General features: G+C 39.8%; 1 non-coding gene and 1 pseudogene across 1 annotated transcript; both read right to left on the reverse strand.

The window, feature by feature from the left end:
- Positions 1–1,081: 1,081 nt before the first annotated feature.
- Positions 1,082–11,536, reverse strand: LOC110132252 (centriole and centriolar satellite protein OFD1-like; annotated as a pseudogene).
- LOC139034171 (U6 spliceosomal RNA) lies at positions 5,463–5,569 on the reverse strand. Its single transcript, XR_011486599.1, has one exon. It is a non-coding gene; the product is annotated as a U6 spliceosomal RNA (small nuclear RNA).
- Positions 11,537–23,247: the final 11,711 nt, after the last annotated feature.

Genomic DNA, 23,247 nt, shown 5'->3' on the forward strand with positions numbered 1-23,247 from the left:
CTGATGAGTTTTCCAAATTTGTTGGCATATTGAGTGCAGCACTTTCCCAGCCTTTTTGGATTTGAAATATCTCATATGGAGTTCCATCACTTCCACTAGCTTTGTTCATAGTGATGATTTCTAAGGCCCACTTGACTTTGCATTCCAGGATAAGTGATCACACCATCATGGTTATCAGTGTCATTAAGATGTTTTTTGTATATTTTTTTTGCCACCTCTTCTTACTATCTTCTGTTAGGTCCATACTATTTCTGTCCTTTATTTTGCCCATCTTTGCATGAAATGTTCTCTTGACATTATTACAATGAATTATATAAAAATGTAATAATATAAATATTATAATGAACATAATAGAAGGCATTACTATAGGAATTATTACCTCTCAGAGGTGGAGCACTAATCTCAATTGGTTTCTTTTGTTTTTTATATTCCCATTTCTGTCAGATGGCTGCCACCATTGGTACTGAGTACCCATCTGAATGGGGTTCTCTGGTGATGGGTTTCTGATCATAACCTGCCCTCAACCCAGAGAAGTTCCACAAAGCAGGGACTGCTTGACTGCAGAATGCCCAGCCCCAAGGAAAGTACCCAGCATAGAAAAAGCTCTTGATCAAGCCACCCTAAATGAAGGCTTTCCACAATGATTTACAGTGGAATCAGCAAAATCATCCCTCTCACAATCTTTCTTCTGACAGCAATTCCTCCTGTCCTGAGTATGGTGACTTCACACTGCCTATAAGAGTCTTTGCACAGCTTTGTGGAAGGATATTTTCCCAGTGTTTGGAAACCACCAGTAGGGGGTTTTACTTGAGGAAGGGCACTCTGGTCCAAGGAGAAAAGGACTTGTCTACTGGGCAATGTATGGACAGCCGCTACATGGACAGCCTCTACCTGGTGGTAAGGGAAGGGGGAGCCTGCAGAAGAGAAGGAGAGAGAAAGTGGGCCACAGGAGGGGTTTAATGACCATTATTCCTTCAATGTCATCACTGTTCTGAAGACTGAACTATAACAGATTAACTGTCCTAATTTTTAAAGCATGAAGGAAGCAAAGAGACAGAAAGAAAAATAATATTGAATTTTATTACTGACATATCTCGTTAGTTAAGACAGAGGGAAACTCCTCCAGGTACTGGAAGGAGATGGGCCTGGCAGGCACAGAGGCTGTGACACTGTCCACGCAAGGCATGTCACCGGCCTGATGGATACTGTGTTTCCTGAACAGCCTGTTACACTCCATCCATCTATAAGAGGTACAAGTGAGTCTGTCCTAGCCCTCAGCAGCAGCAGGAGAAGAGAGGGTGGGGATAACTCCTTGCTGAGCACTGAAGTTTCAGACAAAGCAACTGGGCCAGCCCTTTCCTTACAGGGTTCCAGGAACTCACTGGAGCCACTTGCCAATGTATCTGCTTCTCAAAGTGTCCTTAGGAGATTCATTACAGATATTATTTGCTACCCAGTAGGGAAATCAGTCCAGTAACAGCAGAATTCATCTGACATGGTGAAAAGCATCTGAATTCTTTTTCAATAGCAGTGATTTAATAAAGTTAATGAAGTTGGTTCAAAGACTTCATAAAATATATTAAGCTCTTTAATTTACCTGTTCAAAGTACTAGACATTCAGACTTGAGGATGAAGTTCTCAAGGCAAAATAACAGGTTAACACACAAAGACTTTCTGGGAGATGGGATCAAGATGGTAGAGCAGTAGGTCGTGGAGCTCACCTTCTCCCACAAACACATCTCAAAACATCTGCACATGGAACAGTTCTCATAAAACATTACAAAACATTGGCAGACCACATGACACTTAACAAAAGGGCAACACAAGTCTAGGTAACTAGGTAGGATGAAAGAAAAAAGAAAAACCAAAAAGAGAAGGGAATTGAGAGGGTATCTGCAACCATGGCAGGGGCCTGTGAAAATGGAAAGGTTTCTTCACCCTGGAAACTGAGGCTCAGGCTTTTAAAGGCAGAACCAGGGAGACAGCCTGAGAGGTTACAGTGTGGTGCAAGGGACGAGCCAGGCAGTTCATGGGGTGGCAAAGAGTTAGCATGTGACTTAGTGACTGAACAATAACAGCTGATGGACACCTAGGTTATTTCAAGTTTCTAGATATTATGAATAAAGCTTATATATATGTATATATATATATATATATATATATATATATATATATATATATATACACCAAGCCATAAAGAAACTCAGAGCTGGTTGACACAACATCTCTATTGTTTAGTGAAGAAGGCTCTGAGGTCAAACAATCTAAGGCATGGTCAAAGCCAAGACAACAATTTCTAGTCTCTTAAGCTAATACTCTTTAATTTCCATTCTGTAACTAAGGAAGTGTTTCCTAAATCTGAAGCAATTGATGGAATCAGTACAATCCAAGAGTCACTTAACATTTTCACATTCCACAAAAGTGGGGAAAAAAAGCAAATATTTTAGAAGTCACTTATTTTAAATCTGAGGCAATTGTAACCTTCATAAATTAAAGATTCATTTCTGGGCTTAGCTCTGACTTTGCAATTGTTGTTGTTCAACAGTCACTAAGTAGGGGCCAGTTCTTTGGGAACCATGGACTACAGCACACCAGGCTTCTCTGTCCTTCACTGTCTCCTGAGTTTGCTCAAACTCATGTCCACTGAGTGGCTAAGGTCATTCAACCATCTCATCCTCTATTGCTCTCTTCTCTTCCTGCTTCAATCATTTCCTAAATTTGAAACTAGTTATCCTGAAATAATTAAAAAATGGGACACAGAACTTAAAAAAATCTTTGGTAAAAAAACATGGCACTATATTGTATCAGTGGCTTTATAAGAGAACAAAAAAGATGGGTTAATTTGTAGCTGTGTCACTTTTTATAACAATTGGTATGTTTTGCCAAAACTGAATGTTCTATATTTTGAAACAAGTTCTATATTTTGAAAAAAGTTCTACATATAAAAACAGAATTAATATTTAAACTTACATTCAAAAGATGGTTCAAATTTCTCATTATCCTTAAAAGTTAGCTTGTCTGGAATTGAAAATTCACTTTTGTCTTGAAGCTCTGCTCTTCTCTGATGAAGACTGGATGGGAAGAATAAAATACAAAAATGTGAAGCTTTAATAAAGTAATAAACAAGAGCAAAGGGTGATGAAATCCTTTTGTGACTCTAGAAAATGCTTTAGAAAATTAATTTATTGTGGACTCACAGTGATTAGGAGCTACCCTGCACCGGTCGCTCTCCATGCACCAGACATCATTCCAAACCATTAATACGCATTAACTCAGTCACTCTTCCACACTGCCTCATGCCATGAGTTGGGTACTACCATTGTTAATAAAGAATATCCTGGCACTCTCAAAGCAGTTCTGAGGGGGAATTTTTAAAAAAATTTTATTTTTAAATTAATTTATTTATTTTAATTGGAGGCTAATTACTTTACAGTATTGTAGTACATTGCCATACATTGACTACTTGACAATATTCTGGTGGTTTTTGCCATACACTGACATGAAGCAGCCATGGGTGCACATTTGTCCCCTATCCTAAACCCCAACCCCACATCCCTCCACACCCCATCCCTCTAGGTTTTCCCAGTGCACTGGCTTTGAGGGCCTGCCTTCATGCATTGAACTTGCACTGGTCATCTATTTTACATATGGTAATATACATGTTTCATGCTATTCTCTCAAATCATCCCACCCTCACCTTCTCCCACATAGTCCAAAAGTCCATTCTTTACATCTGCGTCTCTTTTGTGGTCTTGCATATGGGGTCATTGTTACCATCTTTCTAAATTCCATACATACGTGTTATATACTGTATTGGCATTTCTCTTTCTGACTTACTTCACTCTGTATAATAGGCTCCAGTTTCATCCACCTCATTAGAACTGACTCAAATGCATTCTTTTTTATGACTGAGTAATATTCCATTATGTATATGTACCACAACTTCCTTATCCATTTGTCTGCCAATGGACATCTAGGTTGCTTCCATGTCCTAGCTATTATAAACAGTGCTGCAATGAACATTGGGGTACATGTTTCTCTTTCAATTTTGGTTTCCTTGGTGTAAAGGCCCAGCAGTGGGATTGCTGGGTCATATAGGAGTTTCATTTCCAGTTTTTTAAGAAATCTCCACGCTGTTCTCCATAGTGGTTATACTATTTTGTATTCCCACCAACAGTGTAAGAGGTTCCCTCTTCTCCACACCCTCTCCAAGATTTATTGTTTGTAGACATTTTGATGGCAGTCAATCAGACTGGCATGAGATGGTATTTCATTGTCAGGTTTCTAAAATTAATTTTTTAAAATATATAATAATTGCTTTGAAGAATACTATTGTTTTCTTTTTCAACATGAATTAGCCATAGGTATACATATATCCCCTCCCTCTTGAACCTCCTCCCATTTCCCTCTCATTCCACCCCTCTAGCTGGATATAGAGATCCTGTTTGAGTTTCCTGACACATACAGCAAATTACTGTTGTCTGCCTATTTTACATACGGCAATGTAAGTTTCCACGTTACTCTCTCCACACATCTCAACCTCTCCTCTGCTCTCCCCATGTCCATAAGTGTGTTCTTTATGTCTGTTTCTCCATTTTGCAGCCCTACAAACAAATTTTTCAGTATCATTTTTCTAGATTCTGCATATATGCATTATATATATGCACATATATGCATTATATATAGGCATGTATGCACGATATCTATCCTTCTCTTTCTGACTTACTTCACTCTATATAATAGTTTCTAGGTTCATCCACCTCATTAGAACGGACTCAAATGCATTCCTTTTTATGGGTGAGTAATATTCCATTGTGTATATGTACTACAACTTCTTTACCCATTCATCTATCAGTGGACATCTAGGTTGCTTCCATGTTCTAGCTATTGTAAATAGTGCTGCAATGAACAATGGGATACATGTATCTTTTTCAATTTTGGTTTCCTCAGGGTATATGCCTAGGAGTGGGATTGCTGGGTCATATAGTGGTTTTATTCCTAGTTTTTTAAGGAATCTCCATACTATCTTCCATAGTGGCTGTATGAATTAACATTCCCACCATCAGTGCAAGAGTGTTCCCTTCTCGCAACACTGCCTCTAGCATTTATTGTTTGTAGACTTTTTGATAATGGCCATTCTGACCAGTGTGAGGTGATATCTCATTGTAGTTCTGATTTGCGTTTAATAATAAGTGGGGTTTAAAAATAAGTGGGGTTGAGCATCTTTTCAACTGTTTGCTAGTCATCTGTGTGTCATTGTTGGAGGAATGTCTGTTCAGGTCTTTTTCCCACTTTTTGATTGGCTTGTTTGTTTTTCTGGCTATTGGGTTGTATGAGCTGTTTGTATATTTTGGAATTAATCCTTTGTCAGTTGTTTCATTTGCTATTATTTTCTCCCATTCTGAGAATTTGTTCTCACCTTGGTTATAGTTTCCTTTGCTGTGCAAAAGCTTTTAAGTTAAAAAAATATGAAATGCTTCATGAATTTGCATGTTATCCTTGTGTAGGGGCAATGTTAATCTTCTCTGTATCATTTCAATTTTAGCATATGTGCTGCTGAAGTGAGCACTGCATTTGCAGATTTAGTACAGCTGCTTTATGTTTAATACCAAGTCTATTCAAGAAACTATGAAGATGCTTGTTAATACCTGAGTATATACATTATACATCATGTTTAGCGAACTAAACAGGAATTATTCATTTGCTAAAGCAGTCAGTAGTCTTTTTTTTCCTCCAGCCAATAATTCAGATGATTCTCAGAGATCACACATCCTATAATCTGATTGCATATTCTATCCTGCCAGGTGGTTTTTAACATCACTTAAAAAAGTGGAGCCAGCCATGGCTGAGAACACAGGAAGCTAATCAGCTTTGGCAGAGGCCAGGCCGAGAATGAGGTACTTATCAGGCCTTTTGCTCTGGAGGGATGGAGAGCGAGTACACAGAAAGGCTGTACTTGGACTTAGCAGATGAAGAATGTGACTTTCTGTTGGGACAGGGAGCAGTGACTGGGGACTGGCTCAGACCTATGGGGCAGGAGGAACCAGGACAAGCATGTTACAGATTGCGTGGATAACTTCTAAGGATTTCTACTGCCTTGAAAATGTATTCTATCATCCTTGCAAGCAGTGGAGTATGTGAAAATCATCCACAGATGATTTTACAGGAAATCAGAACAATTCTAGCATGAAAATGAAAGTGTAGTGATAATAACAGAACACACGACTCTCCATCCCATAGCCTCCACACCACCTGTGACCTGGGGGAGATGCCCTGCTCCCCAGTAGCGTGCAGTTCAGAGGCTCCCATGACTTCTCATACTCCCAGTTGCACTGTTACCCAGACTCTTTGAGGAGGAGGCTGGGATGAGGAGCAAGTGACCCCTGTCCAGAGTATCCACAAGCCTGTGTCTATAGTTCACCTTCCAGGTACATTTCTCTATCATGGCTTCTTGTGTGAGGGAGTGGCATGGAGGACAGTCATCAAGGCTGTGATCATTTTTGCGTGATCTTGAGACTATGCTGCTGGGCACTTCGGACACTACACTCTTGTCCCCTCCACATGAGCTTAACAGAGGATGCTGAGAGGTGACTCTGTCGTCCACAAAAGCACACCTCTTGGGAGTAGCTGCAGTGATGTTCTTGAGAATCCCTGGCAGTTACAGGGTAGGTGGACTGGACTGCCAACAGGCTCTTGGCATGGCACTGATGCAGCTTTCGATGGTAGTTCTGGAAAGTTTTTTCCAGGTTTTGTGCCTCCTGCTCCAGTTTTCTCACCCTATCCTTGGTACTGGGCTACAGACTCAAGTTCAGAATCAGGGGAACTGCCCTCTGTGCTGGCGTTTGGGTAACTGGGGTTCTTTGATGTAAGTGGGCCTGCTGTTGCTTCCTCTTTTCTCAGAGGATTTTTCAAGAAATCTCTGCTGATATTACCTTCATGAGCCCTAGTGCTCAGTAATGTGCTGATGGAGCAATTTTGAAGATAGTGCTTCGGGTTGCGGTTCACTTCATTTTCTACTGCTGTGGGTCAGAAACAGATAGTGTGAGACAGGAAGGGAAAAGATACAGAATCAAACTGAAAGGTTTTGGGAATTTTTTTGTTGAAAAATAAATTAGCATGTTAATAGTTTGTAGGAAGTGATCAAGATGGTGGAGTCATAAGACATGAACTCACTTACGTGCACAAATACGTCAACAATACATCTCTGTGTGGAATGATTCTCACAGGATATGTACCGAACACTGGCAGAAGAGCTCAGGTCTCCAAAAGGGCAAAATAATCTCCATGGAACCAAGCTAGTCCTAAAGAAGAACAAAAGAAAGTGACGAAGAATCTGGGAGCGGATCTGCATCCTCAGGAAGGAGCTGTGAAAGAGGCAAGGTTTCTGCACTCCAGGAGATCAGCCAAGACGGGAGTGAGCTCCAAAGCCTTGGAGGAGAACACAGCCTCTGGTGTGCAGCAGCTGGGAGGGAGAGACCTGCACAAAAGGTCAGCACCACTGCTATACTCCCCAGCCCTAGACATGGGTCCACCCATGTAGGCAGGAGCTGGGTGTTGAAGTTTGCACTTCAGAGATTAGACCCACGGAGATGGCTAAGGTGGGCTGTGTGGAAACAGCCTGAAGGGGCAGGAGTCTTGGTGTAGTCGCTCCTGAGGGTGTACATGGAGGAAGCTTGGGCCACCGAAGAGGCCAGGTGCTGTTGGGGTGTGTTAGGGGAGTGGTGGGACACACCACTGCAGCTTTTTCTGCTGTACACACTCTCAGGCAGCATGACACGGCCCATAGGAGCTCCAGGACGACTCAGGAGTGTAGCAATTGCCATCTGCATGCCATAGGCCTCAGGTTGGTTCTGAGACTCTGCTGCTACCTGCTCCCCACCCTAAACTACAGAAGCAGTCTCGAACTGTTGCCACTGCCACTCTCCCAAGCTCCAGGAGTGGTCTCAAGCTGCCTGCAATCCCATCACGTGCTCTGGGGTGTGTGTGTAAGATCCTCCACCAATGCTGAAAATTTCAGGACTGGGCACCAGCCACCGTATCTACACACCTGGATTATAAGTGTAAAATGACCATGGCCGGCACACACTGAGCAAAGAAGTCACAGATTCAAACCAAAAACAGCCTTCATGCAAAACAAACATTTAACCTAAAGAAGCTACACAGGTACACTTCTACATACAAATAGTCCCCCAAGACCACAGTAGATATAGTTCTCTTCTGTAAATTCAGGAGAGAAAATTAAGTAAAATGAAGCAGAGGAATCACCCCTAATTGGGTGATTAGACCAAGATAACTCCCCTGAAAGAACAAACAATGAAACAGACCTCTTGAGTCTAACAGCACAGATTTCAAAAAAGCACAGTGAAAACACTAAAGAAATTAAGAAAAAGTTATCAGTAAAAATTCAGAGTACTGTAAAAAGGGACCAGAAACTATAAAGGGGAAGGAAGAAAATGATAAAACTCATTTGCTGAGATGAAAACCAAACTAAAGGCAATGAATATGTATGAATAATGCAGAAAAACTGGCAATTCCCTAATGGTGCAGTGGTTAAGACTCCATGCTTTCACTGCTGAGGGTGGGTTCAATCCCTGGTTAGGGAACTAAGATCCTGCAATTCATGTGGCATGGCCAAAACAAAATAAATAATTCAGAAGAATCAGTAAGTGCCCCAGAAGAGAGAATAATGAAGATCACTCATTCAAGACAGCAAACAGAAAGCCAAATTAAAAAAAAAATAAAATGTAATCTATGTATGAGACCTGCTGCTGCTACTGCTAGGGGACAATAAAAAGCATGCCAATGTATACATAATAGGGATTCCAGATGCGAAAGAAAAAGATAAAAATTTTGTTTGAAGAAGTTATGACTGAAAACTTCCCAAACCTGAAGATGTAGACATGTATCCAGGTGCAGGAAACACAGAGGGTTCCACACAAGGTAAACCTAAAGAGACCTACATCAAGACATATTATAATAAAAACAGCAAAAGTTAAAGACAGTGTGATAACAGCAGCAAAAGAAAGAGAATTAATTATAAGGGAACCACCATAAAGCAATCAGCTGATCTCTCTACAGAAATCTTGCAGCCCAAAATGGAGTGGCAAGAGATATTCAAAGTACTTTAAAGGCAAAATCTGCAACCCAGGACACTTGGCATGCATGCATACTCAGTTGTTCAGTCATATCTGACTCTTTGAGACCTCATGGGCTATAGCCCACTAGGCTCCTCTGTCCATGGGGTTTTCCAGGCAAGAATACTGGAGTGGGTTGCCATTTCCTCCTCCAGGGATCTTCCCAACCCAGGGATCAAACCTACATCCCTCCTGTATTACAGGCAGATTCTTTACCACTGAGCCATCTGGGAAGCCTCAATAAACAGTATAGAAATTTTAAATAATTTCTAAGAAAGTAATGATAATCACAATGAATAGCAGTGAAATGAACATAAAGATGTAAAAGAGGACATAAAAATTAAAATGAGGGAAGAGTGTAAGAAAATGTAGATTCCCCCCTACTTCCTAGAATGTGTTTGAGTCTAAGGCAAGTAGGTAAAGAATGGAAACAGGATATCTATAAAACAAGAAACATACAACAGATTCACAAAAACCAAAAACAAGACAATGTAACTATAATAAAAAAATATTCATCATGTCACACAAAGTAAAACAAAAAGAAATGGACAAAGAAATATAAAATCAATGGGAAAACATTTCCTAAAATGGCAATATACTATTGCTGTTCAGTCTCTCAACTCTGTCTGACATTCTGTGACCCCCATGGACTGCAGCATGCCAAGCTTCCCTGTTGATCATCAACCCGTGAAGCTTGCTCAAACGCAAGTCCATTGAGTCAGTGATGCCATCCAACTGACACTGTCTCTCATCCTCTGTCGTCCCCTTCTCCTCCTGCCTTCAATCTTTCCAATCATCAGGCCGTTTCTAATAAGTCAGCCATTTGCATTGGGTGACTGAAGTACTGAGCTTCAGCTTTAGTATCAGTTTTCCAATAAATATTCAGGGTTGATTTCCTTTAGGAATGACTGCTTTGATTTTCTTGCAAGTGACTCTCAGGAATCTTCTCCAACACCACAGCTTAGTGTCAATTCTTCAGCATTCTTGATGGCTCAACTCTCACATCCATACATGACAATTAGAAAAACCACAGCTTTGACTAGACAAACAGATCTTTTTTGGCAAAGTATTGTCTCTGCTTTTAATATGCTGTCTAAGTTTGTCATAGGTTTTCTTCCAAGGAGCAAGTGTCTTTTAATTTCATGGCTGCAGTCACATCCACAGTGATTCTGGAGCCCAAGAAAATAAAGTCTGTCACTGTTTCCATTGTTTCCCCAACTATTTGCAATGAAGTGATGGGACTGGATGCCATGATCTTTGTTTTTGGAATGTTGAATTTTAAGCCAGCTTTTTCATTCTCCACTTTCACTTTCAACAAGAGATTCTTTAGCTCTTCTTTGCTTTCCACCATATGGGTGGTGTCATCTGCATATCTGAGGTTACTGATATTTCTCCCAGCAATCTTGATTCCAGTATGTGACTCATCTAGCCCAGCATTTAACATGATGTACTCTGAACACAAGTTAAATAAGCAGGGTAATAATATATAGTCTTGACATATTCCTTTCCCAATTTTGGAAACAGTCCATTGTTACATACCTGGTTCTAAGTGTTTCCCCTTGAGCTGCATACAAATTTCTCAGGAGGTAGGTAAGATGGTCTCTATTCCTATTTCTTTGAGAATTTTCCACAGTTTATTCTGATCCACAGAGTCAAAGGCTTTAGTGTAGTCAGTCAGTTCAGTTGCTCAGTCGTGTGTGACTTTGCGACCCCAAGAACTGCAGCACGCCAGGCCTCCTTGTCCATTATCCAACTCCCAGAGTCTACCCAAACCCATGTCCATTAAGTTGGTGATGCCATCCAACCATCTCATCCTCTGTCATCCCCTTCTCCTCCTGCCCTCAATCTTTCCCAGCATCAGGGTCTTTTCAAATGAGTCAGTTCTTCACATCAGGTGGCCAAAGTATTAGAGTTTCAGCTTCAACATCAGTCCTTCCAATGAACACCCAGGACTGACCTTTAGGATGGACTGGTTGGATCTCATTGCAGTCCACAGGACTCTCAAGAGTCTTCTCCAACACCACAGTTCAAAAGCATCAATTCTCCAGTGCAAGAGCTTTCTTTATAGTCCAACTCTCACATCCATACATAGGATAGTCAAGGAAGCAGAAATAGAGGTTTCCTGAAATTCTCTAGCTTTTCTATGATCTAATGGATGTCAGAAATTTGATCTCTGGTTCCTCTGCCTTTTCTAAAACTTTGAACATCTGGAAGTTCATGGTTCTTGTATCACTGAAGCCTGGCTTGGAAAATTTTGAGCATTACTTTATTAGCATATGAGATGAATGCAATTGTGCAGTAACTTGAGTACTTTTTGGCACTGCCTTTCTTAGGGATTGGAATGAAAACTGACCTTTTCCATTACTGTTGGCCATTGCTAAATTTTCCAAATTTGCTGGCATATCGAGTGCAGCACTTTCACAGCATCATCTTTAGGATTTGAAATTGCTTATCTGGAATTCCATCACCTCCACTAGCTTTGTTTGTAGTGATGCATCCTAAGACCCACTTGACTTCTCATGTCAAGATGTCTGGTTCAAATTAAGCCTGCAGTTTGCAATAAGGAGTTCATAATCTGAGCCACACTCAGCTGCAGGTCTTGTTTATGCTGATTGTATAGAGCTTCTCCATGTTTGGCTGCAAAGAATATAATAATATGATTTCAGTAATGACCATCTGCTGATGTCCATGGGTACAGTCATCTCTTGTGTTGTTGGAAGATGGTGTTTGCTATGACCAGTGCATTCTCTTGGCAGAACTCTGTTAGCCTTTGCCTTTCTTCATTTTGTACTCCAAGACCAAACTTGCCTATTACTCCAGGTATCTCTTGACTTCCTACTTTTGCATTCCAGTCCCCTATGATGAAAAGGACATTTTTTTTTTTTTTTTTTTTTGGTGTTAGTTCTAGAAGGTCTTGTAGGTCTTCATAGAACTGTTCCATTCAACTTCAGCTTCTTAGGCATTAGTGATTGGGGCATAGTGAATCCATAGATGGATTACTGTGGATTACAGTTGGATTACTGTGATATTGAATGGCTTGCCTTGGAAATGAACTGAGATCACTTGAGCGTTTTTGAGATTGTACCCTTTTACTGCATTTCAGGCTCTTTTTGTTGACTATGAGAGCAATTACATTTCTTCTAAGGGATTCTTGCCCACAGCAATAGATGGTCATCTGAATTAAGTTTGCCCATTTTAATCCATTTTAGTTCACTGATCCCTAAAATTTCGATGTTCACTCTTGCCATCTTCTGTTTGACCACTTCCAATTACCTTGAATCATGGAGCTAACATTCAAGTTCCTATGCAATACTGCTCTTTACAGCATTAGGCTTCACTTTTAATCACCAGGCACATCCACAACTGGGCATTGTTTCCAATTTGGCTCGGACTCTTCATTCATTTTGGAGCTATTACTCAGCTCTTCTCCAGTATCATACTGGGCACCAACCAACCCAGGGACCTTATCTTTCAGTATTGTGTCTTTGCATTTTCATATTGTTCATGGGTTCCAAGGCAAAAATGTGGAGTTAGTTTGCCGTTACCTTCTCAAGTGGACCATGTTTTGTCAGAACTCTCCACCATGACCCCTTCATCTTGGGCGGCCCTACATGGGATGGCTCATAGATTCACTGAGTTACACAAAATTGTTATCCATGTGATCACTTTGGTTAGTTTTTGTGGTTGTGGTTTTCATTCTGCCTGCCTTCTGATGAAAGCAAAACAATCAGTTCAGTTCAGTTCAGTTCAGTTCAGTCACTCAGACTCAAGTCTGACTCTTTGCAACACCATGGACCGCAGGATGCCATACCTCCCTGTCCATCACCAACTTCAGCAGTCAACTCAAACTCATGCCCATTGAGTCAGTGATGCCATTCAACCATTTTATCCTCTGTCAGCCCCTTCTCCTCTTGCCTGCAATCATTCCCAGCATCAGGGTCTTTTCAAATGAGTCAGCTATTCACATGAGGTGACCAATGTACTAGAGTCTCAGCTTCAGCATCAGTCCTTCCAATAAATATTCAGGACTGATCTCCTTTAGGATGGACTGGTTGGATCTCCTTGCAGTCCAAGGGACTCTCAGCAGTCTTCTCCAACACCACAGTTCAAAAGCATCAATTCTTTTGCTCAGCTTTCTTTACAGTCCAACTCTCACATCCATACATGACTGGAAAAAATCATAGTCTTGATGAGATAGACCTTTGTTGGCCAAGTAATGTCTCTGCTTTTTAATATGCTGTTTAGGTTGGTCATAACTTTTCTTCCAAGGAGTAAGTGTCTTTTAATTTCATGGCTGCAGTCACCATCTGCAGTGATTTTGGAGCCCCCCAAAATAAAGTCTGCCACTGTTTCCACTGTTTCCCCATCTATTTGCCATGAAGTGATGGGACCAGATGCCATGATCTTTGCTTTCTGAACACTGAGCTTTAAGCCAACATTTTCACTCTCCTCTTTCACTTTCATCAAGAGGCTCTTTAATTCTTCACTTTCTGCCATAAGGGTGGTGTCATCTACATGTCAGAGATTATTGATATTTTCCAAGTAATCTTGATTTCAGCTTGTGCTTCATTCAGCCCAGTGTTTCTCATAATTTACTCTGCATATAAGTTAAATAAGCAGGATGACAATATACAGCCTTGATGTACTCCTTTTCCTATTTGGAACAAGTCTGTTGTTCCCTGTCCAGTTCTAACTGCTGCTTCCTGACCTGCATACAGGTTTCTCAAGAGGTAGGTCAAGTGGTCCAGTATTCCCACCTCTTTCAGAATTTTCCACAGTTTATTGTGATCCACACAGTCAAAGGCTTTGGCATAGTCACTAAAGCAATAATAGGTGTTTTTCTGGAACTGTGTTGCTTTTTTGATGATCCAGCAGATGCTGGGAATTTGATCTCCGGATCCTCTGCCTTTTCTGTAACCAGCTTGAACATCTGGAAGTTCACAGTTCATGTATTGCTGAAGCCTGGCTTGGAGAATTTTGAGCATTACTTTATTAGCATGTGAGATGAGTGCAATTGTGTGGTAGTTTGAGCATTCTTTGGCATTGCCTTTCTTTGGGACTGGAATGAAAACTGACCTTTTCCAGTCCTGTGGCCACTGCTGAATTACCCAAATTTGCTGGCATATTGAATGCAGCACTTTCACAGCACCATCTTTTAGGATTTGAAATAGCTCAACTGGAATTCCATCACCTCCACTAGCTTTGTTCGTAGTGATGCTTCCTAAGGCCCACTTGACTTCACATTCCAGGATATCTGGCTCTAGGTGAGTGGTCACACCATGGTGATTATGGGTCAGAAAGATCTTTTATATACAGTTCTGTGTATTCTTGACACCTCTTCTTAATATCTTCTGCTTCTGTTAGGTCCATACCATTTCTGTCCTTTATTGAGCCCATCTTTGCATGAAATTTTCCCTTGGTATCTCTACTTTTCTTGAAGAGATCTCAAGTGTTCCCCATTCTATGGTTTTTCTCTATTTCTTTGCACTGATCACTGGGGAAGGCTTTATCATCTCACATTGCTATTCTTTGGAAATCTTCATTCAAATGGGTTTATCTTTCCTTTTCTCCTTTGCTTTTCACTTCTCTTCCTTACACACCTATTTGTAAGACCTCCTCAGGCAGCCCTTTTGCTTTTTTGCATTTCTTTTTCTTGGGGATGGTATTGCTCCATGTCTCTTGTACAATCTAACAATAGTCACCTTTAATGTGAATGGAATGAATGCTCCAAATAATAGACAGAAAGTGGTAGATTGGTTAAAAAAGAAAAAAAGAGCTTACAATATGCTGCTAGTAGAGACCCACTTTAGGACAAGGGACACAGACTGAAAATGGGGAGATATAAAAAAGTTATTTCATTCAAACAGAAATAACAAGAAAGCAGGGGTCACAATACTTATAGCAGACAAAGCATACTTTAAATCAAATGCCAAAAAGAAAGATCATGAAGGACACTTTACAAAGATAAAGGATCAATACAAGAAGGCTATTTTACATGAGTTTAAATATATACACCTAAATTGAAATCATTCCAGTCATCTTTTCTGACCACAGTGCAGTAAGATTAGATCTCAATTATAGGAAGAAAAAATTATTAAAAATTCAAACATATGGAGGCTAAACAACACGCTTCTGAATAACCAACAAATCATAGAAGAAATCAAAAAAGAAATCAAAATATGCATAGAAATGAATGAAAATGAAAACACAACAACCCAAAACCTATGGGACACTGTAACAGCAGTGCTAAGGGGAAGATTCATAGCATTACAGGCCTACCTCAAGAAACAAGAAAAAAGTCAAATAAATAACCTAACTCTACACCTAAAGCAACTAGAGAAGGAAGAAATGAAGAACCCCAGGGTTAGTAGAAGGAAAGAAATCTTAAAAATTAGGGCAGAAAAAAATGCAAAAGAAACTAAAGAGACCATAGCAAAAATCAACAATGCTAAAAGCTGGTTTCTTGAAAAAATAAACAAAATTGACAAACCATTAGCCAGACTCATTAAGAAACAAAGGGAGAAGAACCAAATTAACAAAATTAGAAACGAAAATGGAGAGATCACAACAGACAACACTGAAATACAAAGGGTCATAAGAGACTACTACCAGCAGCTCTATGCCAATAAAATGGACAACTTGGAAGAAATGGACAAGTTCTCAAGAAACCCATCACAAGCAAGGAAATTGAAACTGTAATCAGAAATCTTCCAGCAAACAAAAGCCCAGGACCAGATGGCTTCATAGCTGAATTCTACCAAAAATTTAGAGAAGAGCTAACACCTATCTTACTCAAACTCTTCCAGAAAATTGTGGAGGAAGGTAAACTTCCAAACTCATTCTATGAGGCCACCATCATCCTAATACCAAAACCAGACATAGATGCCACAAAAAAAGAGAACTACAGGCCAATATCACTGATGAACATAGATGCAAAAATCCTTAACAAAATTCTAGCAAACAGAATCCAACAACATATTAAAAAAATCATACATCATGACCAAGTGGGCTTTATCCCAGGAATGCAAGGATTCTTTAATATCCGCAAATCAATCAATGTGATACACCACATTAACAAATTGAAAGATAAAAACCATATGATTATCTCAATAGATGCAGAAAAAGCCTTTGACAAAACTCAACATCCATTTATGATTAAAACTCTCCAGAAAGCAGGAATAGAAGGAACATACCTCAACATAATAAAAGCTATATATGACAAACCCACAGCAAGCATTACCCTCAATGGTGAAAAATGGAAAGCATTTCCCCTGAAATCAGGAACAAGACAAGGGTGCCCACTCTCACCACTACTATTCAACATAGTTTTGGAAGTGTTGGCCACAGCAATCAGGGCAGAAAAAGAAGTAAAAGGAATCCAGATAGGAAAAGAAGAAGTGAAACTCTCGTTTTTGCAGATGACATGATCCTCTACATAGAAAACCCTAAAGACTCTACCAGAAAATTACTAGAGCTCATTAACGAATATAGTAAAGTTGCAGGATATAAAATTAACATACAGAAATCTCTTGCATTCCTATATACTAACAATGAGAAAACAGAAAGAGAAATTAAGGAAACAATACCATTCACCATTGCAACAAAATGAATGAAATACTTAGGAGTATATCTACCTAAAGAAACAAAAGACTTATACATAGAAAACTATAAAACACTGATGAAAGAAATCAAAGAGGACACAAACAGATGGAGAAATATACCGAGTTCATGGGTTGGAAGAATCAATATTGTCAAAATGGCTATACTACCCAAAGCAATCTATAGATTCAATGCAATCCCTATCAAGCTACCAACGGTATTTTTCACAGAACTAGAACAAATAATTTCACAATTTGTATGGAAATACAAAAAACCTCGAATAGCCAAAGTAACCTTGAGAAAGAAGAATGCAACTGGAGGAATCAACCTGCCTAACTTCAGACTATACTACAAAGCCACAGTCATCAAGACAGTATGGTACTGGCACAAAAACAGAAAGATAGATCAATGGAACAGAATAGAAAGCCCAGAGATAAGTCCACAAACCTATGGTCACCTTATCTTCGACAAAGGAGGCAAGGATATACAATGGAAAAAAGCCAACCTATTCAACAAGTGGTGCTGGGAAAACTGGTCAATCACTTGTAAAAGAATGAAACTAGAACACTTTCTACACCATACACAAAAATAAACTCAAAATGGATTAAAGATCTAATTTTAAGACCAGAAACTATAAACCTCCTAGAGGAGAAATAGGCAAAACACTCTCCGACATAAATCACAGCAGGATCCTCTATGACCCACATCCCAGACTTTTAGAAAAAAAAGCAAAAATAAACAAATGGGACCTAATGAAACTTAAAAGCTTTTGCACAACAAAGGAAACTATAAGCAAGGTGAAAAGACAGCCCTCAGATTGGGAGAAAATAATAGCAAATGAAGCAACAGACAAAGGATTAATCTCAAAAATATACAAGCAACTCCTGCAGCTCAATTCCAGAAAAATAAATGACCCAATCAAAAAATGGGCCAAAGAACTAAACAGACATTTCTCCAAGGAAGACATACAGATGGCTAACAAACACATGAAAAGATGCTCAACATCACTCATTATCAGAGAAATGCAAATTAAAACCACAATGAGGTACCATTACACACCAGTCAGGATGGCTGCTATCCAAAAGTCTATAAGCAATAAATGCTGGAGAGGGTGTGGAGAAAAGGGAACCCTCTTACACTGTTGGTGGGAATGCAAGCTAGTACAGCCTGTATGGAAAACAGTGTGGAGATTTCTTAAAAAGCTGGAAATAAAACTGCCATATGACCCAGCAATCCCACTTCTGGGCATACACACCGAGGAAACCAGATCTGAAAGAGACATGTGTACCCCAATGTTCATCGCAGTACTATTTATAAGAGTCAGTACATTGAAGCAACCTAGAAGTTCATCAGCAGACAACTGGATAAGAAAGCTGTGGTACATATACACAATGGAATATTACTCAGCCATTAAAAAGAATACATTTGAATCAGTTCTAATGAGGTGGATGAAATTGGAGACTATTATACAGAGGGAAGTAAGCCAGAAAGAAAAACTCCAATACAGAACACTAATGCATATATATGCAATTTAGAAAGATGGTAATGATAACCCTGTATGTGAGACAGCAAGAGAGACACAGATGCACTGAAGTCTTTTCGACTCTGTGGGAGAGGGCCAGGGTGGGATGATTGAGATAATGGCATTCAAACATGTAAATTATCATATGTGAAATGAATCGCCAGTCCAATTTGGATGCATGATACAGGGTGCTTGGGTCTGGTGAACTGGGATGACTCAGAGGGATGGATGGGGAGGGAGGTGGAAGGGGCATTCAGGATGGGTAACACGTGTACAACCATGGATGATTCATGTCAATATATGGCAAAACCAATACAATATTGTAAAGTAAATAAATAAATAAAACTGAAAAAGAATAAAAAGTAAATATTTCCCAGTTCCCACGAACCGGAAACTCACTTAATTTTTCTTCTATTTAGAATTGTTTGGTTTGTAAACACTTGTTATTGTTAACTTGTTATACTGTTATACACACACACACACACACACACACACACACAAAGAAGGAGGTCCAACTTCAAGAATTCAGTTCTGAGTCACGTACAGCAAAGCAAAAGGCATCTGCTTACAAAAGAGGTTGTATTAAAATTGGAATTTTCACAGATGAAACATGGCAGACTCACATGGCTAGATGGCTAAATGTTATACTTGCAGAAAAAGCAATTTCTAATTACTTTTGAAATTGGACAAGCCAATTTCTAAATTATTTTTCCCTGTCTAAAATTTGTATTTCAAAAAGACAGCAGAGACAAGCTTCCAAGAAAGGCCAGAGAAGATACTCGTATCTCAAAAATACAGACAAGTTCTCCCTAGGATTGTGCTTCCCTGAAAGCTCTGTTGATAAAGAATCCAATTCCAATGCAGGAGGCCTTGGTTTGACTCCTGCATTGGGAATATGACTTTCTAGGATGACTTTTTTCCCCTTTTATTATTTACAATATTCATAAGAGGCACAGGGAAGGTTTTGAGAGTGCTGAAAAGATTTTTGGAACCACCTTTCTGGTCCCGTATAGACTAGTTTATAAACTTGGTTTGTAAACCAAGGACAGTTTTTTTCCCCCTCCTTTCTCAAAAGAACTGGGTGGCCTCCCCAATAAGGACTGACACATCTATCCATCCCATATGGGAAAGCTTCAACTCTCCTTCTCTAACCTCTTCTAGGCTCTCTGGACTCTCTGGAAGGCCCAAGGGCAACATCCATACTCCCACAACAAAGAGGCCAATGTAACAGGAAAATAGAGAAGACTGAGCAATCTGCCCTGTGACCCACTGGCACGGTCCCCAGAAAGGAGTCAAAATGAGAAGATGCCACCAACTTGGGCAGCAGCTACTGAGGTCCAGTGAGCAGTGGGGCCTTTGAAATACACCAAAGAGTAATCCTAGCCAGAGTTCCTCAGTTGCTTCCATAGCCACTGGCCTGTTTTCAGAGGGCATGAGAAGAAAGAAACAAGAACCACAAAGGAAGCTTTAGAGGAAGCAGTACCAGATGTCTGCTCATCACTAAAGTAACCAGAATAAAACAAATCCTAATGGCACCCCACTCCAGGACTCTTGCCTGGAAAATCCCATGGATGGAGGAGCCTGGTAGGCTGCGGTCCATTGGGTTGCTTGGACATGACTGAGCGACTTCACTTTCACTTTTCACTTTCACACATTGGAGAAGGAAATGGCAACCCACTCCAGTGTTCTTGCCTTGAGAATCCCAGGGACGGGGGAGCCTGGTGGGCTGCCATCTATGGGGTTGCACAGGGTTGGACACGACTGAAGTGACTTAGCAGCAGCAGCAACCAGTCTGAAAGTCACACTAACATGGCTTCTAAGTCCCATTAGACTGGTGACCTTTCTCCAAAACATCTATAAAGGGAGTTTCCTTCCTCATGCAGAATGCCCCAAATCGGAGACACAGCCCCACAGATGGGAGCCAAATCTCCCCAGAATGTACAAGGTGCAAGATAACTGTGGGAGTCTGATGTCAAGCTGTTCTGGGGAAAATATTATTTGAGCATTTAATTTACAAAAGAGAACTGTTGCTATTAGAGACACAGTCAACTTGCTCCCCACTGTCAAAATTACCTGGGGCTCCTGAAGGGGAAATTAGAATTGGATGCTTCAAATCCATGGGAACGCCCCCCAAACCCCCGCAGTCCTGCAAGCCTGTTTATTATTACTGCTTTGTAATGTACTCCTTGACTGCCAGATTCATTAACTGTGAACCATTCAACAGTTATTGTTCTTCTGATCTTAACATATCTAACGTGCACCCCAAATATGTTTCCTTTGAAACAGATGAAATATTTCCCACTTTTATAAGTTGTATAACACCAAACACAGGAGATGCAGACAAATTCCAACAAAAACAGCACAGATTCCAGCATCAATGCATCCAGACAAACCAATTCCCAGATAGGGTAATAAATTTACCATATAAAAAATAATTTCCAACTAGGTTACCCACCCCCACAAGAACTGCTCACAAATGAGGCAATTCCAACTGGACTAGTTCCCAAATCTACTAAATAGTTTTATCCTTCAAATGAGCTAATTCCAACTAGAGTGGGTTTGCCCCATGAGGACTAGTTCCCAATGAAATGGTTCAGGGTAGAGTCCATCAACAACTCCCCTCTGCAAATTGGTACCCAACCAAATTGGCTTATCCCATAAAGGAAAAGCACACACTGATTAAACAGAAAAAAATGGTCCCTGTGCACACCAAAGCAACTTAAACAAAAAGACACAAAACAAGTGAACTGGTTGAACCAGGTATTGAACTGGGTAAACGTAACCTCAACAAAATTGAGTACATAGAATCTAGAAGTTTGTCAGCTCCTTGGCTCAAATGTGAAGCACTAGGAGCAGTCAGTGCCACTTTAGGGAATCTTCAAGGAAGGAACCTCAGGAAAACAAATGGTCCTGGCAGCTGCTAGGGTCTTGCCCCAATATTACTTGATTGGGGCCAGTTATTGACAAGCAGCAAGGCTCCTGGTTGGATAAGCCAAATAGTTACTTAGTCAAGTCTTGCTCTGCTTGCCACACAATAGGACAATAAATCAAAGAGATGAGGTGCTGAGGCAAGAAATATACTTTAATTGGGGAAATGGCAAGAAGATGGCAAGCAAGTGCCTCAAAATGACCATTTAATTGGGATCTGGATGCCAGATTTTTTTACAAGTCAGAGAGAGAAAAGCAAAGAGGAACTTAAGTCAAAAGGCAGATGAGAGAGAGAAAGAAAGTGGGGAATTAAACTGAAAGGGTCTTCAGTCTTGTAAAACATTTCCAAGGGGATCTTGAGCCTTTAAAAGGGGTGTTACTACCCCTGTTACACTACTGGACACATAATCAAAACAAAAAATCAATAGGCAGACACAAGTCTTAAATGATGCATTAGATGAGATGGATCTCATTGATATATTCAGGACGTTCCATCCAAATGCAGAAGAATACACCATCTTGTTAACTGCACCTGGAACATTCTCCAGGACGACCACATTCTGAGTCACAAATCAAACCACGGTAAATTTAAGAAAATTGAAACTGTATCAAGCATTTTTCCTGACCACAACACTATGAGACTAGATATCAATTACAAGAAAAAAAATACTGTAAGAAACACAAACACATGGAGAGAATCTCAATAAATCCAGAAGAAGCCTTTCACACAATTCATCTCCCATTTATGATTTAAACTTTTCAAAAAATGTACATAGAGGGAACCTACCTCAACATAATGAAGCCCACATGTCATAAGCCCACAGCAAACATTATTCTCAATGGAGAAAAAGTGAAAGCACTCCCTCTAAGATCAGGAACAAGAAAAGGGTGTCCATGTTCACCACTACTGTTCAAATAGTTTTGGAACACCTAGTCACAGTAATCAGAGAAGAAAAAGAAATAAAAGGAATCTAGATAGGAAAAGAAGCAGCAAAGCTCTCATTGTTTGCAGATGACATGATCCTCTACATATAAACCATACAACCATATGTTTTATAAACCATATAAAACATACAGAAAATTACTAAAGCTAATCAGTGAATTTAGCAAAGTTGCAGGATACAAAATCAATACATAGAAATCTCTTGCATTTCTATACACTAACAATGAAAAATCAGAAAGAGAAATTAAGGAAACAATCCCATTCACCACTGCAACAAAAAGAATAAAATATCTAGGAATAAACCTACTTAAGGAGACAAAAAAACTGTATACAGAAAATTATAAGACACTGATGAAAGTAATCAAAAAGTGTCATAAACAGATGGCGAGGTATTCCATGTTCCTGGAGGAAAAATCAATATTGTGAAAATGACTACAATACCAAATGCAATTTACAGATTCCGTGTGATCCCTGTCAAATTACCTATGGCATTTTTCACAGAATTAGAACAAAAAATTTCACAATTCATATGGAAACACAAAAGACCCCAAATAGCCAAAGCAGTCCTGAGAAAGAAGAGTGGAGCTGGAGGAGTCAACCTTCCTTCCTGACTTCCTGTAGATTATGCTACAAAGCTTCATTCATCAAGACAGTATGGTACCGGCACAAAAACAGAAATATACACCTATGAAACAAGATAAAAGGCCCATAAATAAAACCAAGCACATACATTATTTTTGACAAATAAGGCCAGAATATATAATGAAGCAAAAACAGCCTCTTCAGTAATTGGTGCTGGGAAAACAGGACAGCTATATGTAAAAGAATGAAATTAGAACACTTCCTAACAGCATACAAAAAGATAAACTAAAAATGGATACGAAGAGAAAGTATCAAACTCTTAAAAGGAAAACATATGGAGAATTACATAAATGACATTTAAGTCACTCAGTGACATAAGTCAAATCAAGATCCTCTATGACCCACCCCCTAGAGTAATGGAAATAAAAAAGTAGGCAAGTGGGACCTAATTAAAATTAAAAGCTTCTGCACAGCAAAGGAAACCAAAAGGAAGGTGAAAAAATAACCTTCAGAATGGGACAAAATAATAGCAAATGAAA

The sequence above is a fragment of the Odocoileus virginianus genome, unplaced genomic scaffold, assembly GCF_023699985.2.
Source record: "Odocoileus virginianus isolate 20LAN1187 ecotype Illinois unplaced genomic scaffold, Ovbor_1.2 Unplaced_Contig_32, whole genome shotgun sequence".
NCBI classification, from domain to species: Eukaryota; Metazoa; Chordata; class Mammalia; order Artiodactyla; family Cervidae; genus Odocoileus; species Odocoileus virginianus.